The sequence below is a fragment of the Chroicocephalus ridibundus genome, chromosome 1, assembly GCF_963924245.1.
Source record: "Chroicocephalus ridibundus chromosome 1, bChrRid1.1, whole genome shotgun sequence".
Taxonomy (NCBI): domain Eukaryota; kingdom Metazoa; phylum Chordata; class Aves; order Charadriiformes; family Laridae; genus Chroicocephalus; species Chroicocephalus ridibundus.
Genome location: NC_086284.1, coordinates 135,308,723 through 135,329,586, shown reverse-complemented (window position 1 = coordinate 135,329,586; position 20,864 = coordinate 135,308,723). Strand labels below are relative to the sequence as shown.

The following is a 20,864-nucleotide window of genomic DNA, read 5'->3' as shown; positions in this document are numbered from 1 at the left end:
TTTAGAATGTACAGTTCTAAACCAAAATACTGCCTGAGAGATATTCAGTTGTGACCATTTTAAATGACAGGAGTAGTAAGTTATAATAGTTGGAGGAACTTCTTTCTTGAAATGCTCCTTTTAAGTGAATAAACTGTATCTATCTGTTATAAAATAAGGATCTTTTTCATACTGTGAGGAAGAGTCTATCCCCAGTTCAGTTCAGCAAAGTGCTAAAACATATGTCTCATTCCAAATGCATTAGTGTTCTCTAATATCAGTAGGCAAATTGTGCTTCAAGCTTTTACTTCAATATTCCAAAAAATCAAAGCCTGTGACCTTGACTTTTGTATTCTGGGCGTTTTTATTTAGCAGCTTAATAGTGAGACATTTGTCTGAAAATATTTCTTGGGAATTGAGGACCATCTGACCACTACCAGCCCTTAGTTACCAGTGAAGTAATTTTACGACAATCCCATGAAGAGGAAAAATAAATAAATAAATGACATCTTAGCATCTCATCTCCTTTGGGTGTCATTGACTTAAATTTCCATACTGAACTGTTAAATTTTTACTACTTAGTGCTGCACAGTCAATGCAGGTAGAGAGGAAGTGATCTAGGTTTTACTCTGTGCTTTACGTCCTCTGCAAAGCTCAGTCTTTTGTTACTGGTGATCGTAAGAACACCAGATACTCCAGTTCAATTCTCAGACTCTAGCAGCCATGCGAGGGGGGAGAAAAGGAAAAAAATAATCTTCATTTTATTTTTTAAGACTGATAATAGGGCAGCAAGAAAGATAATTCATAAGAAGCTTGTATTACTTCTATAGTTATATTTTCAGAACAATAATCACTTAAGATTGCAAGAAGGCATCTAAGTATATGACCTGTCACCGATAAAGGTGTTCTGTTTGAGGGAGTGGAAAAGAAGTACCCAGATGTGAAGGCTAGATCTATAGGTATGGATGATGATATTGGTTTATGTTGTATTTTACTCAGTGTTGTACCAAAGTAGTTTGGATGTAATGTACACTGGCTTTCATAAAGAAAAATACTTCTAATGGTGTTCATATTCAAGCTAGGTATTGCTCAAGATGCATATTTCTTAAACTTTGCTGGCATGTGGAAATAAACACGTTTGTTTCTCTGGTGTTCGAAGTCCCTCAACGGGCTTGGTGAATGAGGTACTGGACCAATATTTAGCGGAGGTGGTTGAGCTCCTTTCTCTGTAACTGATCTACTCTGGACAAGTCACTTTACCCCTCTATTTCATCATTTCCCTAGTCTTACCCCTATTTATCATTCATTCTTGCTTATTTGGAGCGTAGGATCTTCAGTGTAAGTGGGCATATATCGTGCCCAGACAGATCTCTGTTGGAGTAGTAAAATGTTAATAACAAGAAATGGTAGCCAATGTTTTCTCTGTTATCGGTCACCACGGTCTTTGCATGATCACTAGTTACTATCTGAGAGGCGGTAAGATTGTTGCAGGTCAGTGTGAAGATGTAATGGAGGAATTGCTTCTAGTGCTAGTTCCTTAAAATTCTTTTTGCTTGTTGCATTTGAAGAGAAGAGCTTTCAGAAAAAAAGTTCACAGATCTATCCTCCAAGGAGTAGAGAGTTAATAATGGTTAATAATTTTAATAAAATTCCTGCTTTTCCTGAACACCTATGTTTGCTGTCAGGTTGAATGTACTGGTTTTCTGGATGTAAAACTAAGGCAATCATGCCGATGGGCTGAGGCCAATGGTATGAGGTTCAACAAAGCCAAGTGCCGGGTCCTGCACTTGGGTCACAACAAGCCCATGCAACCCTACAGGCTTGGGGAATCGCGGCTGGAGAGCTGCCTGGCAGAAAAGGACCTGGGGATGTTGGTCAACAGCCGTCTGAATATGAGCGTATTCATCAATGACCTGGTGGAGGGGACAGAGTGCATCCTCAGCAGGTTTGCTGATGATACCAAACTGGATGGGGTGGCTGACACCCTAGAGTGCCGTGCTGCCATCCAGCATGACCTAGACAGGCTGGAGAGCTGGGCAGAGAAGAACCTAACGAGGTTCAACAAGGACAAGTGTAGGGTCCTGCACCTGGGGAGGAAGAATGTCAGGCACCAGTATAGGTTAGGGGTGGACCTGCTGGAAAGCAGCTCTGAAGAAAAGGATCTGGGGGTCTTGGTAGACAGTAAACTATCCATGAGCCAACAATGTGCCCTTGTTGCCAAAAAGGCCAACGGCATCCTGGGCTGCGTAGGGAAGAGTGTGGCCAGCAGGTCAAAGGAGGTCATTCTCCCCCTCTGCTCTGCACTGGTGAGGTCACAACTGGAATACTGCATCCAGTTCTGGGCTCCCCAGTTCAAGAGAGACAGGGAACTGCTGGAGTGAGTCCAGCGTAGGGCAACAAAGATGATTGAGGGACTGGAGCATCTCCCTTATGAGGAAAGGCTGAGGGAGCTGGGACACTTTAGCCTGGAGAAGAGAAGGCTGAGGGGAGACCTTATTATGGCATACAAGTATCTAAAGGGTGGGTCTAAGGAGGATGGTGCCAGACTCTTTTCAATGTTTCTCAGTGACAGGACGAGGGGTAACGGGCACAAGCTGGAACACAGGAAGTTCCGATCAAATACACGGAAAAAATCCTTTACAGTGAGGGTGACAGAGCACTGGAACAGGCTGCCCAGGGAGGTTGTGGAGTCCCCTTCTCTGGAGACTTTCGAGACTCGCCTGGATGCAGCCCTGAGTAATGTGCTCTAGGCAATCCTGCTCTAGCAGGGGAGTTGGACTAAATGATCTCTAGAGGTCCCTTCCAACTCTGAAAATTCCATGATTCCGTGATACTTCTATCTTTCATCAGAATTCAGCTGGCAAAATTAAGATAAAACAAAGAATGTATTTTTACATACCAGTGGAAGGTAAAGTAAAACTCTTCTGTTTTGGTCATTTTATTCTTCTTAAAGATCAAACTTCTTAAATATGAAGCTCCTTTCCGATCTTTAATTTACTTGCCATATTTTTAATTACCTGTGTACAGTGATTCCAAAATGACTTAGACTTTTAAGGCCCAAATTTGAAACAACCCAAAGATATCTGTTTTTAAAAAAATGTATTTTGGAGGGAAGCCTCCCCCTGGTCTCTAAAATGCCTGTTGTTGCACACCTGCAAGTTGACATGCACAAACTCTCCAGTCACTTTGGAGTTTTTGGACCTGGGTGTGCTTTCTGCTTACAAATAGATTAAAAGGGACATCAGCTCAAATTACTTCCAAATTCAAGTTACTTCCAAATCTTTTTTTTGCTTAAATCGGTAATAGAGTTTGGTAGCTGTAGAGCTCTGCCAGTGACCCCTTTGTGCATCACTGCGACGTTAGGAAGTCTGAAGAGCAAAGAAAATCTTCTCACAGAGTCTCATTGACCATGCATGAAGGAATAGAATGCATAAAAGTTTTTACAAGGACTTAAAAATTCAGGAAGAAATATGGCACTCAGTGAAGACAGGCATTATAAAAATTATCCAGATACTGGTGAATTGATTAGTGATAGTTAGTGGTGTTAATAGTCACCAGAAGCCCAGAAAGAGCAGGAGCCAAATCACAGATGTTAGAGTAGATCAAATCTGAGTGTGAGCAGACCAGGCTGCCTTACTGCTTCAGAAACACCAAACAAAAGGATTAGTTTCAAAGGCCAAGAAAACAAAGATGGAGCTGTTTCTGGCCCGTATAGATTCTGCAGTATGAAGTCTTCATTATCTCTGTGCTTTTGCCTCGAATGTAAAGAGTTCATTCACTGGTGATGGGAAATATCAGTGGCGTAACTCTGATTCAAAGAAGCTGACTCGTGTCTAGAGATAGAGACAAAAAACACATGGCAAACAGTTTGTCTTTGCCATATCATATCTTTGCTGTGGCATCTGGATAATATCCAGTAGACTTCAGAAGCCTCTGCTCTTGGGAGGATCCTTGAAAATCTAAGAGCAGCATAGTGCAGCCTTTGGAACAGTTCAGTTTTAAAGCACTGGAGGAAAAAATGATATTTTTGTTTCGTTTTCTTTCTGATAACTGGAAAAAGGTAGGCAAATGTATCTGTTAACAGTTCGTAGGACAGAAGACAGCTTTCTGCTTTGATTGGTACCCCATATACGCATATACTGCTTGCTGAAATGTAAAAGAGGAAATCGATGCACAGCAGGAAAAACAGATAGCGTGTTCCCCACTTAGAGCTCAGTACCCTCTGTCAATACATAATGCCTGCAGAGAGGAGCCACCAAGTCCTTCTTGTGAGTTCAGGTGGCATCTCAGCCGTTCGATGCTGCTTCTGAGCCCCTTTTTTCTCTTCAGCTGGCATAACACGTCAGCGCTGCTGTGGCTGGACGAGCTTGCCTCGGCTGTTTCACTTGCAGGAGACACGCTTTGGGCGCAGCAGTTGCCAGGTCTACCTGGCTGACCGTGCCGGGTGGAAGCCAAGGTGCAGATTCGTGATGTGCTCTGGGGATAAGGCTGGGAGAGACCTCGCCTCTGCGTGTGCAGCCGTCCCAGCAGCAGCCTGCGTGCTTCTCCTTTGGAGTCTCTTGATTTGTAGCCTGACCTTTTCACACCAGTGAAGCTTAGCAGGCCCACCCAATTTTGTCACTTCCCGCCGCGTGTCTGATGGTGCAGACAGGGAGTCTGTTCCTGCTCTGTTTGGAGTCAAGGGCAGAATTCTCGGTGATTTCCATAGGAACAAGATGTGTTCCTAAACATACTTCAGTGGCAAGAAAGCAACTTCCTAATAAAGAACCAGACTATAACGTTACACAAAACATCCAGCATTGTTCTAGGCTTCAAAGCTCTTAACAGTAACATGCTTGCAGACACAAGCGCTGCAAACAGCAGATCTCAGGGCATTGCTGGCAGGACTGGAGGGATTACCAGCTCTCATTCTGCCCTGAGAAACAATTGAGGCTTGATCATGTTGCTGATAAAGTCCTACTTGTTCTAATGGCCGCTGTTCAGGCCCCTTAAATGATATCAAATGGAATTTTAGAAGCAGTGAAGTGTGACATAATAGCTGTTACACAAAGGAATTACTATGTCAAGCAGAAAAGGTAGTGTGATTTCAATTTACCTGAAGAAACAAAATGCCCTTTCCAACACTGATGTGGAGACTGTTGGAAGTTACCAAGGAAAACTTTGGACTGCAATTCTGCTGCTTTGAGTTGTTATACTTTAGTCAGACTGGTTCCTAATGAAAACATTTTTTTTTTTTTTGGATCCTTCCTTTAGGTATTAATTTTTTCTTACCCCTCCGCCCCGCCTCCATCTTACCCTCTGGTCACTACCTTACTGACATTCCTATGTTTCACTTAACAGAGGAACCTTTTCAGTTACAGGCTTTTTCTAGAAAAAAGTACCTATAGGTACTTTTTCTGGAAGTACCTAGAGCCTGTTGAAGGTAGGTGGCCCCAAAACATAGCTCATGGATACCTGCAGTTTCTTGTTTGCTTTCCAAAATCCTCATCTTCCATTAATTTTGCCACCACAAAGCCACTCTTCAGTCCAAATAAAGCTGTCAAGGTGCAAGGAAGTGTGGGGAAGGTAATCCCTTGAGTCATATAGATGGTGCATTTGCCATCTGGGTAGCATTCCCAAACATGAGAGCTTCAGGGCTGTTTTCTTCACACAATTTTCAGCTTCTTGTCGTCCCAACACCATTTTCTCTGATTACCAGGTGAAGCATGGTTTTCTTCTGTCTTGGAGTGGTTTCTATTTGTGGTGAACACTTGGAAGCTTGCAAATTTTTCCCTGTAGTGTCCTAACAGCATCAACATTTATTAAATTATTCTTCACCTACTCCCATGGCCAACCATTCTTACACTTGGGGGAAAAAGAAAAAGCAAAAAAAAAAAAAAAGAAAGGTTTGTCTTGTAAAGCATGTGGCTGACATGCTTTTCTTTTATGCCACTTCCCAGGTTATTCATGTTTTAACATTCAAAAACACAGGCAACATTCTATACAGAGGTAAACTTTTCCATGAAAATTGTGTCCACTTAAGACACTTTCTCACAATTGGCAGATGTGAATGTTTGATATGTATTTTAATCCAGAGTACTAGCATTTTCTTATGCAGTTAAGGTTGAGTTCTTTGTTCCAGTCTTGTTTTTTGGTATAACCATGGCTTGTCATTTGGACAGAAAGCTGCCAAGATAATAGACTTAACTTTTTGTTTTGCCAAGATAATAGACCAAACTTTTTATTCTAAAGGCACAAAATATGCCAGAATGCATAATTTGAATACAAAGCTATTTGACTGATTTACTTGAAAGGTGTAAAAGACCTGAGGGAAGCGTCAAGCATGTGTGAATGGAAATTGAACAACATCTTCACAGGATGGTCTTCATTGCTATTTTGTAGGGGAAAAGAAACAAACAAAAAAAGACTTTCATTCTTCTAAATATCATATTGCAGTTAAATTCCCCTTATAGATATGTGGTGCAGGAGCCCTAACCTGAATAAAACACTGGTTGCGTATCTGGCTTCTTGGAAGAGTTGCTCACTGACAGATTGAGTTAGAGTTGAAAAATCACGAGATAAATCAGGGAGTGGCTATTCTCAACATTGAAACCATTTTTATGAAGCAAGTTCAATATAATTGTGCTTGTTATCTTTTTTTTTTGGTTGTTTGGAGTTTTAAGAGTAATTCGTTGTGATCCTGTTGTAAAGTGTTGTGACATGGCAGCATTTCCTTGATTAAGATATTGCTGAATTTTCATTTTTAGAAATACTATTGGCAGGGCTTTAGAAACCTGGACTCTAGCCAGAAAATAAACAATCGCTGAAGCCAACTATGCAAGGAGATTCTACACACACAAACTGGAGACGGTTAATTTTTACTTTGTGTTGCAAACGCTCTCATCTGTGTTTGGGCAAATCTGTGAATTCCTATGTGAAGTAACTCGGTAGCCGTGTAACTGGCCGCCAAGGGATTTCTCTAGCGCAAGGGCATTAGCCAGCACAATGGTTAAATGGTTACTGAGCCACGTCCTGTCCCATAGCCCTTCAAGGGCTGGTGGCAAATGGAAAGGGTCCTGTGGGCTCGGTGCACCTCTGCTTCGAACCTGTGATTTGTGACAGTCTTTGAGTTGTTCTATTGCTAGAAGAGCAGCAGGGTGTACAAATCGCTATGCAGTCAGCATCTTTGCTGCAAAGATCAGGCTCAGTCGCTCTTAACTTCTTTCCATTGCCATTCTTCTTTTCACTCAGGGTGAGCTTCACCGTTCATCTCTTAACTAGTGTCTGTCAAAAGCAGCTCCCTTGAAACTTTAGAGGTGTATAATTTTTACGTAAGAAACCAGCTCATGTCATACCTTGCTGATGATAATTACTTCTTAGGAGCCTCACATACAGAACTGTTTGTAAATTATAAGCCCATCCTGCAGCAATGAAACCATTCACTTTTATTTCAAGGTAGAAGAGCACAGGTGAAGAGTTACTGAACAGGGCTCAAATATTTCTTTAATAGGAAATAACTGTTTTCAGGACACATATCCTACTTTTTTAAGTCCATGGGCAAATTCCTATTTATTTGCATGGAAGCAGGGTCAGGCCCCATGTGTCTAAGGGATGCTATTGTGAAAGCAAATCCTTGCTGGGTCCCCTCTACAGGAATCGGGATTCACTCCCGGCCAGTAATCTAAATATAACAATGTGAAATTTATGAGGAAGGGAATTGGCAATAGTAATACCTCTTTTGCCTTTCTGCTCTTTATCATTAGCTTCCCACACTTTTGGGTCATTCTGAGCAGAGAGCTGTTCAGTCCATTAATTGTCTTTGTTAGACAGTCTCTATCTTCTTTCTCATAGTAACTTATTCATAGCAGGGAAAGTTCTATCCATCATTAGTCATTTAAGCCCTAAGGCCACGGTCCAAAGCTTGCTTCCATTTTTTTTCCCTAGAATCTATTATACATAAGAGAAATGAATATGTATCTGCAAGTACACATATAGGCATACATGCGTAGCTCTCATTAAAATTAATTTGTGTTATGTGTGTTCATTTTATGCTTTTGTAGTTGGTGTAGTCTCTCAGTGATAATGTGAAGGGTGCAATGAGGTTAATGCTTATGGCTATGGTCCAGACTTTGTAACCCTTATAACTATTTTCTAACTCCATCTAGCTTCTCCCTAAATATTCTGAATTTGGACTGCAGTGGAAGATTTTGCAGTAGCATGAACATGACTCCAAATAATTGAGAAGCAATAAGAACAAAATGTATTACTTTACCTGTTGAACAAAAGCAACATCATTCTAAACTTACTGCAGTGATGGAAAAGAAATATGGAATAAACATGTTCACAAGGCTTCACAGTTTTAAATATTTAAGAGATTATTTTTATCTTTTAGTCTTCTCTGAAGTATGAAATTTAATCCAATAGTCTTAAATCAATGGTAATTGTAGTCAACCTTAAAACTTCAAGCAAGAGCTCCTACCACATGCATGGTTTTCGGAAGCGCCGTGTACTGACTCTGTCTCACAGTAAGCCCTAGTGAAGACTCTTGGTGCTAGGTGCTCCTTGAGGAAAGGTAAGAGGAGCAACATTCTCAAGAAAGTCAGCACCTTTCTTAAGCAGGAAAAGTTTATATTGTTGTCTGTTTTGATAATTAGGCTTTAAAAGCAAGCATTGTTTTTGCAACCTTCTGCACAATAGTAATATTTATCTACACCAAACAATTAAAGGCCCTGTATAAAATAAATAATATTAATGAAACTGTAGTGCTGTCACTCTTCACTACCAAAACTGAGATTTCCTTTAGCTCCTGAATTTGCTTTTCCTTTTCTGTTCTGTCTGCCTTGTCAGTCATGTATCCCTCTTCAGGTGGGCTTAGACAGGCACTGAGTGGAGAGTAATGGGACCCTTGTAACTTATTTTAATGACCAGAGTCGGGACTGACTGTGTTTTGCAGTATACTGGTGGTGTGGGCTGGGCTAATAAAGTTTAAGTGTCTAGGAGCTGCCTACAAACTCCCAAAATTTGCCAGGCTTAGGTCACAAAAAACTTCTATTGTGCCTTCCTCGTCTTCATATCTTGCATTAGGAAACGGTACTAGTAACAGTGGCAGTGGTTTTGTTTCATGCAATACTGATCAGAACCAGGAAAATCCTTTTCCTGTTTCATGAGCCTAATCCCCGTTTCCTTTGCTTTTTCCTTTCCTTTTCCTTTCTGTCTGGTATGAGGTAAACGTTCTAGTGTTTTAGTTTCAAGTATCAAAACCAAACAAATGTTTATCCCATTTAAACATGAATGTCTTCTCCGATTTTTTCCAATTCAGCTGCCAGAACAACAAAAAATGCCAGTCAGTTGCATAGCGTTATTGGAGAATTTATATCTGGCACAGAACAGCCGCCTAAAAGAACATGGGTTTTCCTGTGAATTGAGATGTCGAGCACATGATATGATCAGTCTGTTTCCAGAGTCGTCGTCATTGCAAGTCCTCTTTCCTGGAAGAGAGGTCCTCTTTTCTTGCACAAAAGCATTTTCCATGATGGAAAAGCCAGAGATTCACTGAGTTTGAAGAGTTTAGGAAACCACTACAAAAAAAAAAACCCAGAGCTTGTTTTAAGGGATTAAATTACCTATGTCCTTTCCTTGAAAACAAAGCTGAGACACAGTCCTCAAGGAACTTGGTATCTTCAGTTCTTATGTCAATACTGGCTATAGTTAGAATCACAAACTTTTTTTTATCCAGTTTCATAAAGTGCCATGAATAGGAAACGTAAAAATATTTTTTTGATGGATATGTTGGAATTTTCTCACATGTCATTTCTGTATCCATGCTGAATGCAATCCATCAGTATTATGGTTTTGTTTGTTTGGGGAGGGATAGAGGATGTCACCTAAATTAAATTGCCTAGATATTAGGAGCAAAGCAGACCCAATAAAGCCAGCCATGTGTTGTACAGCTTGCTTCTGTTAGCAAATGTAATGATAGAACGAAAGTAATGTGATATAACAAAACCAAACATAATGATAGAACAAATACAGAGCCTCAATTTTGAAGCACTAAGTGATGATGGATGCAACTGAAATTCAGCAGGATGGCAGAATCTCTGGCCTTCCTTCCCCTTTGAATGCGGTTCAGACTTTCCAGCAAGACTAAGTAGAAATGTCAATGCCTTAAAATACATAAGCAAGCACCTAAGCAACACTGAAGTTTGTTCTATCACAAGAGTGGAGGATCTCTGAAAATGTAATGATATGAGTAGTTAGCAGCGGATCTCCCACATTAGAAGGATGAAATAATGTCTGAAGAACATGCTGCTTTAAGACAGAAATAGTAAAGTACCACTTAAAAAAAAAAAATTATAATTCCTTCTGTATGGTCTGTTTTCTTAGTGGTGTGCTGTATCAGTTTTTGATCAAAACTGAAGTTCACCAGGACACAAACCCTTCACCATTTTTCCCCATAGAAAGCACAGTGCAATAGGAAAGTACAACCCTCAAAACATGGGTAATCAGCCGGACACAAGTAAGGGATAAATATCTATACAATATTAGATACTGACCAAAAAAAGCATGGGGAGATTGACATTTCTGTCTCATTACCACAACAAAAGGGATCGGCTGCTTTCCTAGAAGCAACTTCAGGACTGCATGAGCCTGTTTTTTCTGAAGACCTTACTCTACAGAGGCCAAAAACTAAGCAGTGTGTAGGCTGACCGCTTTGCAAAGAGTCTGCTGAAGCTTTTGCCTACTGTATACCCTGTGGAGGGTCCAGGGCAATTTTAAGTTGAGTATCTAGACAGTATTTGTCTATACGCAATAATAACTGCACATCGGTAGAGTGGCTGTGTCCTTTTTCAGGAATCTGCTTCCAAGATGTAGAAGGCTGTTTGAAGAGTTCTCTCGCATGCTCTGACAGATTTGTGACTTCATTATATTCTGCGGTTTTAGAGGATCCAAAGCTGGGTCAGCTCTTCAGTAAGATGCAGTGAAGGGCAGGTTCTAAGCACCAAATTGTGAAGTTTTTGTTCTTGTAGCTGAACGTTAGAACTTGAGGCTGTTGCAGTTTGTATTTGCCCCGAAGCAGACTTTCAGACAGCCTGGAGAATGTCTTCTAGTACCAAGAGGTTTCAGAAAACTGTGGTCTTGCAGCCATCAAAAGATGATTTTGAAGTCGTGGTCTGTTCTTGTAGAGTGATGCTTTGTTTTTGTGTAGGCATTCTAGAGGTATGGGAGACAGGGCAAGGAGACTGGGCTTTGGTATGGCTCTTTTGGATTGGGTAGTTGACACGGGAAGAGGATGTAAGAGCGGATGGTTTGGGTCAGATTAAGCGTGCATCGAGCTTGCTGCCGTGTCTCTGATGCTGGCTGGTCTAGATATCCTACCATGTAAGTACAGGGCAAAGATATTTCCCCAGATATACTCTCTCAGCTTCTGGCCGTTTGCATCATAGGTACTTTCTGCATTAGAGGTCATAGTTTTGTGTTTAATAGCTGTTGGTGGATGTTTTTAATCCATAAAATTGGTTTAATTTTTCTTAAAATACAAGTAGCTCTTGTCATTAAAAAACCCAGTTAAACTGCGTGTTCTGTGGAAAAAAGCCACCTCCTTTTGTTTGTTGTAGAACTGCTAGCTGATAATGCTGTAATTGTATTATGAGAAGTGATGCATGATCGTTGCCTATTCAGTTTGTCAATGCCACTTGCAGATTTTTTTTATAGATTTTTATGAGATTCCTTCCCAGCTGAATCTTCCTAGTCTATTTAAATGCTTGCACACAGAAAACATTCTACACTTTTTACTATCCTTCTCATTCCCTCCTGTTCCCTTTCCAGCTCTAGAGAAGTAGGTAAACCATAAAGTAGTACCATGATATAATGAGCTTTTCTTTTGTTCCTTTTTTTCTTAGCAGATGGTGAAATTCTGTCTACGTTCTGACTGCTAGGGTACTAAACCACCATCTGCATAGAATTGATGTGCATAATTTTTTTTTATTATGGCTTTCATATCTCTCTAAGATGCAGTAGCCCACCCAGTGTTGGAGCCCACCGCTGTGCAAAGCTAGTGAGGGGAGGGGATTTGCTCCCCGCATTACTCTGCATTTACCAACATGAATTTCATTTGCTGTTTTATCCTCCAGTTACTCAGTATTGTGAGTGATGGATTCTACTGGAATGATTTCTGGCTGAAGGCGAGGAAGTGGTCTGCTAACCTGTGGATGGTTTGAAGAGAGAGTCAGCTCAGTGTAAGGGAATGTATGTCTTGGGACTTGTCATAGTTTTGTAGAATTGGAAGTCCTAAGTTCTCTAAAATAAATTTGTTCAAGAAAATTTGGTGAAGAAACTATTAAGCCTGTGTATTTCTTTGCTTTCTGCCACAGAGTCTTTGAAGGACTTAATGGGCAAAACCTGACCGCCAAATGAGGTTATGGTAGAGTAATGACAGCAGGAACGTGGAAGGTCTGCCTTACTAGTTTTCAGGATCAAGGACAGCAGTGGGAGAAGCAGAACACACAGTTCCAGAAAAGAAGTTGATGAGCAGGAGAAGAAAAGAGACCTGGAATCACAAAAAAGAGATAAAGGTTGGTCTCCATCAGAAATCTGTTAACTTAGAAATACAGCATCTTGATAGCAAGGTGATGCTAGGGTCAGGTACTTGATTGGTTTACTGCAGAAACATTCATGGAATATGTGCATTGTGGTCATCGTGGTTCTGTAGATTTGTTTGTTTTTTCAACTGGCGGTGGTGAAGCAGTTCTCCACTATGACATTATGCTATATTTCTTGTATGGATTTAAAGTTTTTGAGACAGAAACGGTACTTGTTTTTTGCTCACTATGCGGTGTTTTTGTCAGGAGTAGGAATTAGACTCCTTGGTGCTGAGGGACCTTCAAAGTGATCTGAATTCCCCATGTTCATTCAGACTGCTTTAAAACTGGAGTATGTGTCCTTGGGGATGCAGTACTCGGGCTTCTTGCGTAAAGCAAGCTTAAGATGTGTCTCCTCACAAAATACAAAACAAGAAGAAAAATCTTTAAGGCTGTCAAATCTTCCTTCCCCTATAAATCATAAGTTTTGTCCATGTGGAAACTAGCAATGTTTTCAGTGAGTCACCAGATGTTTAGGGTTTTCCCTCCCTGTGTCTTTACCTCGGCTAGGGCGTGGGTAATCATTACCTCTTTGAGAAAGCAAATTTCAGTTATTGGTGTTGCAAAATAATTTGTTTCATTGTGGAGGCACAGAGTGTGCCTAGACAAAATACTTCAGGGGCATACTATCTGGCTAGTCTTCACATGAGTTTATCTCAAGGAGACAGAAAAATCGTTGAACATCATCAACAGCAAACAATAGCAGCTTAGATCAGATATCGAAGAAAATGGAGTTATCTTTGCCGTAGCCCTTTGTCATTGCATCCCTGTGGTCACCTGAACAGTTTGAGGTGTCTCCATTTCCAAATATGATATTAATGTACATTTTATTTTTAGGGGATTTACCTTCTTGCTTTGATTTACTCTGTGAATTCTAGTTTTTTCCAGAGCTGTTTAGACCCTCTAGTCCTGCTATTTTGTTTTTTCTTTCAGATTAAGGCATCAGCATTGTCAGCATTAACCTTTCATATCATCAAAATATCTATGATTTTCCTTTAATTATATTCTTTGCTACGAAACAAATCTACCGAATACATTCCCTTAAGGGGTACCATAAAGGCATTCTGTTTTTCTAACAGCTTTAGGCATAACCTTGGGCTGCCTAAGGTGTAGGAAATAATTGGAATAATTTGTCTCTCCAGATTTCTCCCCTCATTCTTTTTACATGTGTTTCATTGGGTCTTCTCAGCCAGTGTCTATGTTGTACCTTCTTTTATACTGCAGGTGCGGTCACTCTTTCCTTTTACATGTTATTCCAATAGCCCTTATGACAGAAAACGCCTCATGTAATCCGTGTCAGACTGTGGAGTGCTTGAACTTTCTGAGCTCTGTTCTGTCCCTTCCTGTATCACATTAACATTGTCCTTGGACCCTGCATTAGCAGTTTTATGTACACAGGAATGGCCCGTCTAGTGAGCAACGTGATTAAACTCAGTGATGGGAAATTCCTCCTCCACCATATTGCTATGCATTGTACCTTTCTCAGTTCATTTACTTAGGCATTTTATTCTATATTCTCCTATTGTGAAAACAAAGTACTTTTGAACCTCATTTTAACTTCTTTCTGTGAAGTGGGTTTTTTAAAGTTTTAACATCGTGATTTGTCTAACCATGCGAACTTTTGTATGCCACGTACAAAAGTAATAAACAGCCCGTTTGATTTCAGGCTGATAGTCTTGCTTATCTTCTTCTAAAACCCTGTACATAACTCTTAAATAGAATGCTTTTGAATTAATTATGTTATTGACATGGTTCTCATTCATGTCATGCAAGCTCTGGTTCTTACATGCTCTTGCTTAAGTGACATAATTCCCTTGCAGTTACTGCATCCATTCTTCATATGCCAAGAAGTTATCTTGCTATCCGTTCGCCATAGGTCCTTGGGCAACTTTCTCTATTGGATTTCTTTTGCTTGTAGTAGTTTGGGTTCTTTACAGTTTGCATAGTGGTTGTCCACTGTATACTTGGATTTGCTCAACTTGGCACGTCCTCATTTCCTCAAGAAAGTTCAGGTCTGCATCTTCCAGTGGTCTTACTCTGTTTCTTTTGTATACTGTAGTTACAGCCTAATCTCTTGTCAGTGCAGTATTCCTCACTTATCTCTAAGGATGTTCCATAGTTAGCCCTCTGTGTTGGATTTGACTAAAAGACAATCAACTGCTGTCAGAAATAATGTTTCTTAAAACTGTCTGACACTTAGCTGGCGCTCAGTGCTAGAAGACAGGATATGGCTCATTAAACTGGATGTATTGGTGCACAATGGAGTTCTCTCCACCTGTCATCATTCGGTGGAGTCAACAGCACATTCCTTATCTTCCAAATGGAGATGTTCATATTGATTTGCATGCAGAAATTGCTTCCTTCTCCATTGAACTGAGTATAGATATAGATCTGTATGCTGCAGAGAGTTTTTAAAGATAGGTGAGATGTATCACAGGAATGTCTAAATATTTGCCAGAGGGATTTCTGCTTTGGGACCCTTAACTTACCCCTCTTCTACTAGAGGCATTAGATAGACAACAGTTTTCTTGTCCTAGTGTAATTCTGGTGTGATTTGTTTTGTTTTGTTTTTCTTCACGGAATACCATTCTGTACTTGATGTTAGAAATGAAGCCTGGGACAACAGCAGTCTTTTCCACAAGAGCCGGACCCCTTCACTAGGTTGCGTCTGGAGATGGGAAGCAAGAGCGATGATCGCAGCTAGTCAATCCGTTGTCGTGGGCAGGTAGACAGTCCCTACTTTAGATAATGCAAGCTTAGTCAGAAGTCTTGTTACCAATACCCCAGCCTTCTTAATATCTATTATTGCATAAATACTCAGTCCATCCTTTTGATGCAGTCAATCTTGGACAAGCAAAGCAAGCTGAGACAACAGAGCTCTAGCGCACAGAAAACCCAAGCCTTGTGTATTCACTGCAGCCTGACAGTAGCAAGGCTGACATTCCAAATAGGGCCCTTCACAAGTACACGCAGCATTGTTTAGCTAGTTAATCTAGTAAGTAAATTAATATTTTGTTTATTGATTGTAAGTGCCTTGAATTCTATAGCTTGTTTTCGTGGATTGGTAGTGGTTGTTAACATTTAAATTCTTTAAAGATGGGAGATTGGGGAGAGGGGATATGTGTCGGTGAAAATCTCACAAAGGTGCCTTTTGCATGGTAACAATTAAATAGATGTGGGCTGAAATGAAGCAGACGTTAGCAGAGTCATTTGGATCTGAGACGCTGGGTAACAAAACTGATAGTGTTTCAAGTGCTGAAGGGACTTGCTCTTTTCAGGTAGCTTGTAAAGTGACTTAAAACATTGCTCGATTATGAAGTAATATATGATGATTACTAAGGAAATAAAAAATATTATTCTTGCTGTTGTTTTCACTTAAATCTTTCCTTAGCTGCATTGATTCTTAAAAGTATTGGAACAGGCTTTGAATTTTCATTCACAACTGGCTTTAGTTTCAAAGTATATTTAGGGCACAAAACTCTTTTAACCATTACACTGTTCAAAAATACCTTCCTTGTACCTGGTAGTGAGTAAGTGCTAATGGTTTTAATTAAGTACGTTTTCCTAGACATCTGAAAGAAATGTACTTTTATTACCCAAAGGTAGACGCTTGTTCTGTTAGACTCCAGCCTCTGTGCTAGCTTCATATGGGCAGCATCCTTTTCATTCCTCTACCTTATTGCTAAGAGGCTTTCTCAGTTCATTGATCCATCTTCTCACTCTTCATTTTTCTTAATATCCTATCTCATATTAGTTTCTTGTTTCCATTTATGTAGTGCACTATGTTTCAGCATAGTTAATAGGTGGTTTTTACTGAAATGCAGTAAAAAGGCTTTTGGAATAGGTTTTAAAACATATTTTAGTGGGTTTGAAAACCTGGTTTGTCACATTTAGCAGCTTGAGGCAATGTACTATGATTTCGAGCTTTTCAGGCAGATTTCAAAAGATCAAGCTGTTAAGCGGAAGCGTCTTCATGAACTCACCAATATTTAAAGTTTTTATTACACCGAATACACAGTGTGCATTGTGGTAATGTAAATCGTTGCTTTGCTGGTCATTCAAGGTTCAGGACTGCATAAGGTTCTGACTTGCTTCTCTTTCTCTAAACCTGTTCTGTGCCCTTCTCCAAATACACAAAAAGTCCAGAAAAGAGCAGAGGTTATTCTGGTGTAACGTGATTAATCTCATGAGGATCTATCAAAAACCAAGGTCCCATTATATCATATAATATCTCATATATCACATATCATATATGTATCATATCTTTAATATGTATCATGTCATATATGCTATGTCATATATCATATTAATCATATCGTATGTATCATATATTATATCTAGTATATATAATATGTGCCGTCTGTCGTGTATCATACATATCATATTTTATATATCATTATCTCATATCATCCATATCATATAGATCCCATAATTTTCAATCATTTTAGCACAAACAGCAGAGGACAAATGTTAAAGCAGGCAAGCCTGAAATGCCATTTCCATTGCACTATGAAGTACGTGCAACAATAAACTTTTAGAGGCAAGTTTTCTGTAATTGAATTAAAACCAAGAATGTTTTGAAATCTTTGGCATCCATTTCTGCTGCCATGTGTTGCTTACATGAAGTATTCTGACTTTATCCAACATAGACTCCTCCTTGGTGACCAAAAGGAGTAGCATAGTGATGACTTCACAAAATCCAAAGGGTGGAAGTCAAGCTGCTACACGCAAATGGGGAGTCTTTTTGTTAAGGCAGTATGAATATACCTGTCAGATTTTAAACATTTCAGAAATACTTCAGAAGAAAAAGATATGAGTATCCAAGAATGTTCCTTGTCACTTAAGATGAATGCCTGAAAATAACATTGTCAGAAAATGCTATAGTGATCTTTCAAATAGCAGGGAGATCTTTCACATCACTTGTTCTCCAGAAGTAAAGCTTCCTAGTGTTTGAACAGAAGCCACGCTGCTTCTAATTACTGACAGAATCATTTTTGTCTTTAGAAAGCTTGTTCTTAAGAGTGAGACATCAAAAAGGTCCAAGTCCATTAAGAGAAGGAGGATCTTTGATTTTATTTATTTTATTTTATTTTATTTTTTTCAGTCTGGCTCTCACTCTGCAAACCCTGAACAAAGCAGATTGCATTCGTGCTCACGTATTGCAATACTATGGAGAACTATACTTGCATAGGGGAGATCAGGTGTGCTTACAATGGCACGTCAACACTGTAGTGGTTATTATATATTCCTGTTATACTTGATTGTCACACTTGAGACCTAAGTTGTCTGTTGGTCATGGAATGGGGAAGCAGCTGGATAGATTTTTAGCCTATGCATAGCTGAAAAATAGAGCGCACCACTCCAGGCTGTTAGATTCTGTCTGCGGACCGTGCTTAAATATATGGAAATTACCTGATGCGCACTTTCAAATTGAAACAGGTTTGTAACAGAGGAGAAAATGTTACTGTTTGCACCAGTAGTTATTTTGTGTTGTAAAACTACTGATTTTCCTGATGAAAAACAGCTTGCTTTAATTATCTGATTACCTTTTTCCAGTAAGAAGGTTCTGAAGGATTGAAGTATTCATTTTTTGAGTTATATTATGGGTAGCTTTAGAGCGCATTAATTTTCTCATAGCACTGAGCCAATGGGAGAATAAACATGTTTATCTTCATACAAATGTATAATCCGAACAGGGTATTTGCATGACAGAATAATATGAATTATGCATGCTATACAAAGAGTTTTTATTTTCAATAATAGATGTTATTAAAAGCAAAGAAGCTTTAGTCTGGCTTTTAGTGGTGAAAATAGGTGACATAAATATATGTGGTATACTATAAATACTTAAGGCTCTTTTTTTTTTTTTTTTCTTGGGGTACAGCAGACCTTTTCAGAATGTTTTTCATGCTTCAACTACAAAGGCAAATTGAAATACGATGCAAGGTGGATAAAAAAGTAGCAGGCTAATTAGGTGCCATGGCGTAGTGTTGGCAGGTTGATAGATCCATTATAGTGGAAATGCTTTTGCTGTAGTGCCCACTATGTAACAGCTTATAATAAAACCAAATCACTTTTAGACTTCTCGCATCACATTCTCTCTCTCTCTCAAATACACAGACACGCACACACATTTGCCTTTGTATACCTCTGCTCATGCTTTGCCAGAAACTTACTCGCGTGCTGGAAGACCCACCTTTGTAGCCAGGAGACATGCGATGTTCAAGGGGTTTGTGTTCTCACATACCATGTCTGTATCAGCTGGCTCCCTAATCTGTCTTTCTGTTGTCTTCTTGGAAATACTGCTTTCCTGCTAGCTAGTAGCTTAGAATCATAGAATGGTTTGGGTTGGAAGGGACCTTAAAGATCAGCTTTTTCCAACCCCCCTGCCATGAGCAGGGACACCCTCCACTAGACCGGGTTGCTCAAAGCTCCATCCAGCCTGGCCTTGAACACTTCCAGGGATGGGGCATCCACAGCTTCCCTGGGCAACCTGTTCCAGTGCCTCACCACCCTGGTAAAGAATTTCTTCCTGATATCTAACCAAAATCTCCCCTCTTTCAGTTTTAAAAACATTACCTCTCATCCTATCGCTCCACCCCCTGACAAAGAGTCCCTCCCCATCTTTCCTGTAGGCCCCCTTCAGGTACCGGAAGGTTGCTATAAGGTCTCCCCAGAGCCTTCTCTTCTCCAGGCTGAACAACCCCAGCTCTCTCAGCCTGTCTTCCTAGGGGAGGTGCTCCAGCCCTCTGATCGTCTTCGTGGCCCTTCTCTGGACTTGCTCTAACAGGTCCATGCTGGGAGTTCCAGAGCTGCACGCAGTACTCCAGCTGGGGTTTCACCAGAGTGGAGTAGAGGGGCAGAATCACCTCCCTCGACCTGCTGGCCATACTTGTTTTGATGGAGCTCAGGATGTGGTTGGCTTTCTGGGCTGTGAGCGTGCATTGCAAGCTCATGCTGAGCTTCTCGTCAGTCAACACCCCCAAGTCCTTCTCCTCAGTGCTGCTCTCAATCCATTCTCCACCCAGCCTGTGTTTGTGCTTGGGATTGCCCCAACCCACGTGCAGGACCTTGCACTTGGCTTTATTGAACTTCATGAGGTTTCTATGGGCCCACCTCTCAAGCCTGTCCAGGTCCCTCTGGATGGCATCCCTTCCCTCCAGTGTGTCGACCACGCCACACAGCTTGGTGTTATTGGCAAACTTGCTGAGGGTGCACTCAATCCCACTGTCCATGTCAAGATATTAAACACTACCAGTCCCAGTACGGACCCCTGAGGAATGACACTCGTCACTGGTCACCACTTGGACATCAAGCTGTTGACCACAACTCTTTGAGTGTATCCAGCCAGCCAGTTCCTTATCCACTGAATGGTCCATCTGTCAAATCCATGTCTCTCCAATTTAGAGACCAGGATTTTGTACAAGATGGTGTCACATGCTTTGCACAAGTCCAGGTAGTTGATGTCAGTTACTCTTCCCTTATCTACCAAAGCTGTAACACCGCCATAGAAGGCCACCAAATTTGTCAGGTACGATTTGCCCTTAGTGAAGCCATGTTGGCTGTCACCAATCACCTCCTTATTTTCCATGTGTCTTAGCATAGTTTCCAGGAGGATCTGCTCCATGATCTTGCCAGGCACAGAGGTGAGACTGACCGGCCTGTAGTTCCTGGTCTTTCTTTTTTCCCTTTTTAAAAACGGGGGTTATGTTTCCTATTTTCCAGTCAGTGCAAACTTCATTGGACTGCCATGACTTCTCAGATATGATGGATAATGGCTTAGCAACTGTCAGGGAAACAAAGTTCCCTCAGGACCTGCATATTAGTCTCATCTGGTCCTATGGATTTATGCACCTTCAGGTTCTTTAGATGGTCTCGAATCTGTTTTTCTCCTACAGTGGGCAGTTCCTCATTTTCTCAGTCCCTGACTTTGCCTTCTGTGGTGACTTGGATGATGTGGCTAGAACACTTGATGGTGAAGACCAAAGCAAGAAAGTTGTTGAGCACCTCAGCCTTCTCCATATCCTGAGTGACCAGGTCTCCCATTTCCTTCCAGAGAGGCCCCGGGTTTTCCCTAGTCTTCCTTTTATCACCAACATACCTATAGAAGTTTTTCTTGTTGCCTTTGATGTCCCTGGTCAGATTTAGCTCTATCTGGACTTCAGCTTTCCTAACCTGAACCCTGTCTACTCAAACAATGTCTCTGTATTCCTCCCAGGCTACCTGTCCTTACTTCCACCTCAAAAAACTTCCTTTTTGAGTTTGTTC

The 20,864-nt window shown here is 40.6% G+C and overlaps 1 protein-coding gene across 6 annotated transcripts in view; it reads left to right on the top strand.

The window, feature by feature from the left end:
* SHISAL1 (shisa like 1) overlaps positions 1-20,864 on the top strand; it is a 197,925-nt gene that overhangs the window by 113,464 nt on the left and 63,597 nt on the right. The window contains exon 2 of one of the 6 annotated variants that reach the window (XM_063354865.1): positions 12,330-12,530. The exons of the other annotated variants lie outside the window; for them this stretch is intronic. The gene's annotated coding sequence lies outside the window, so the exon portion shown is untranslated. The remainder of the gene's footprint in view (positions 1-12,329; positions 12,531-20,864) is intronic. 6 annotated transcript variants of the gene reach the window in all.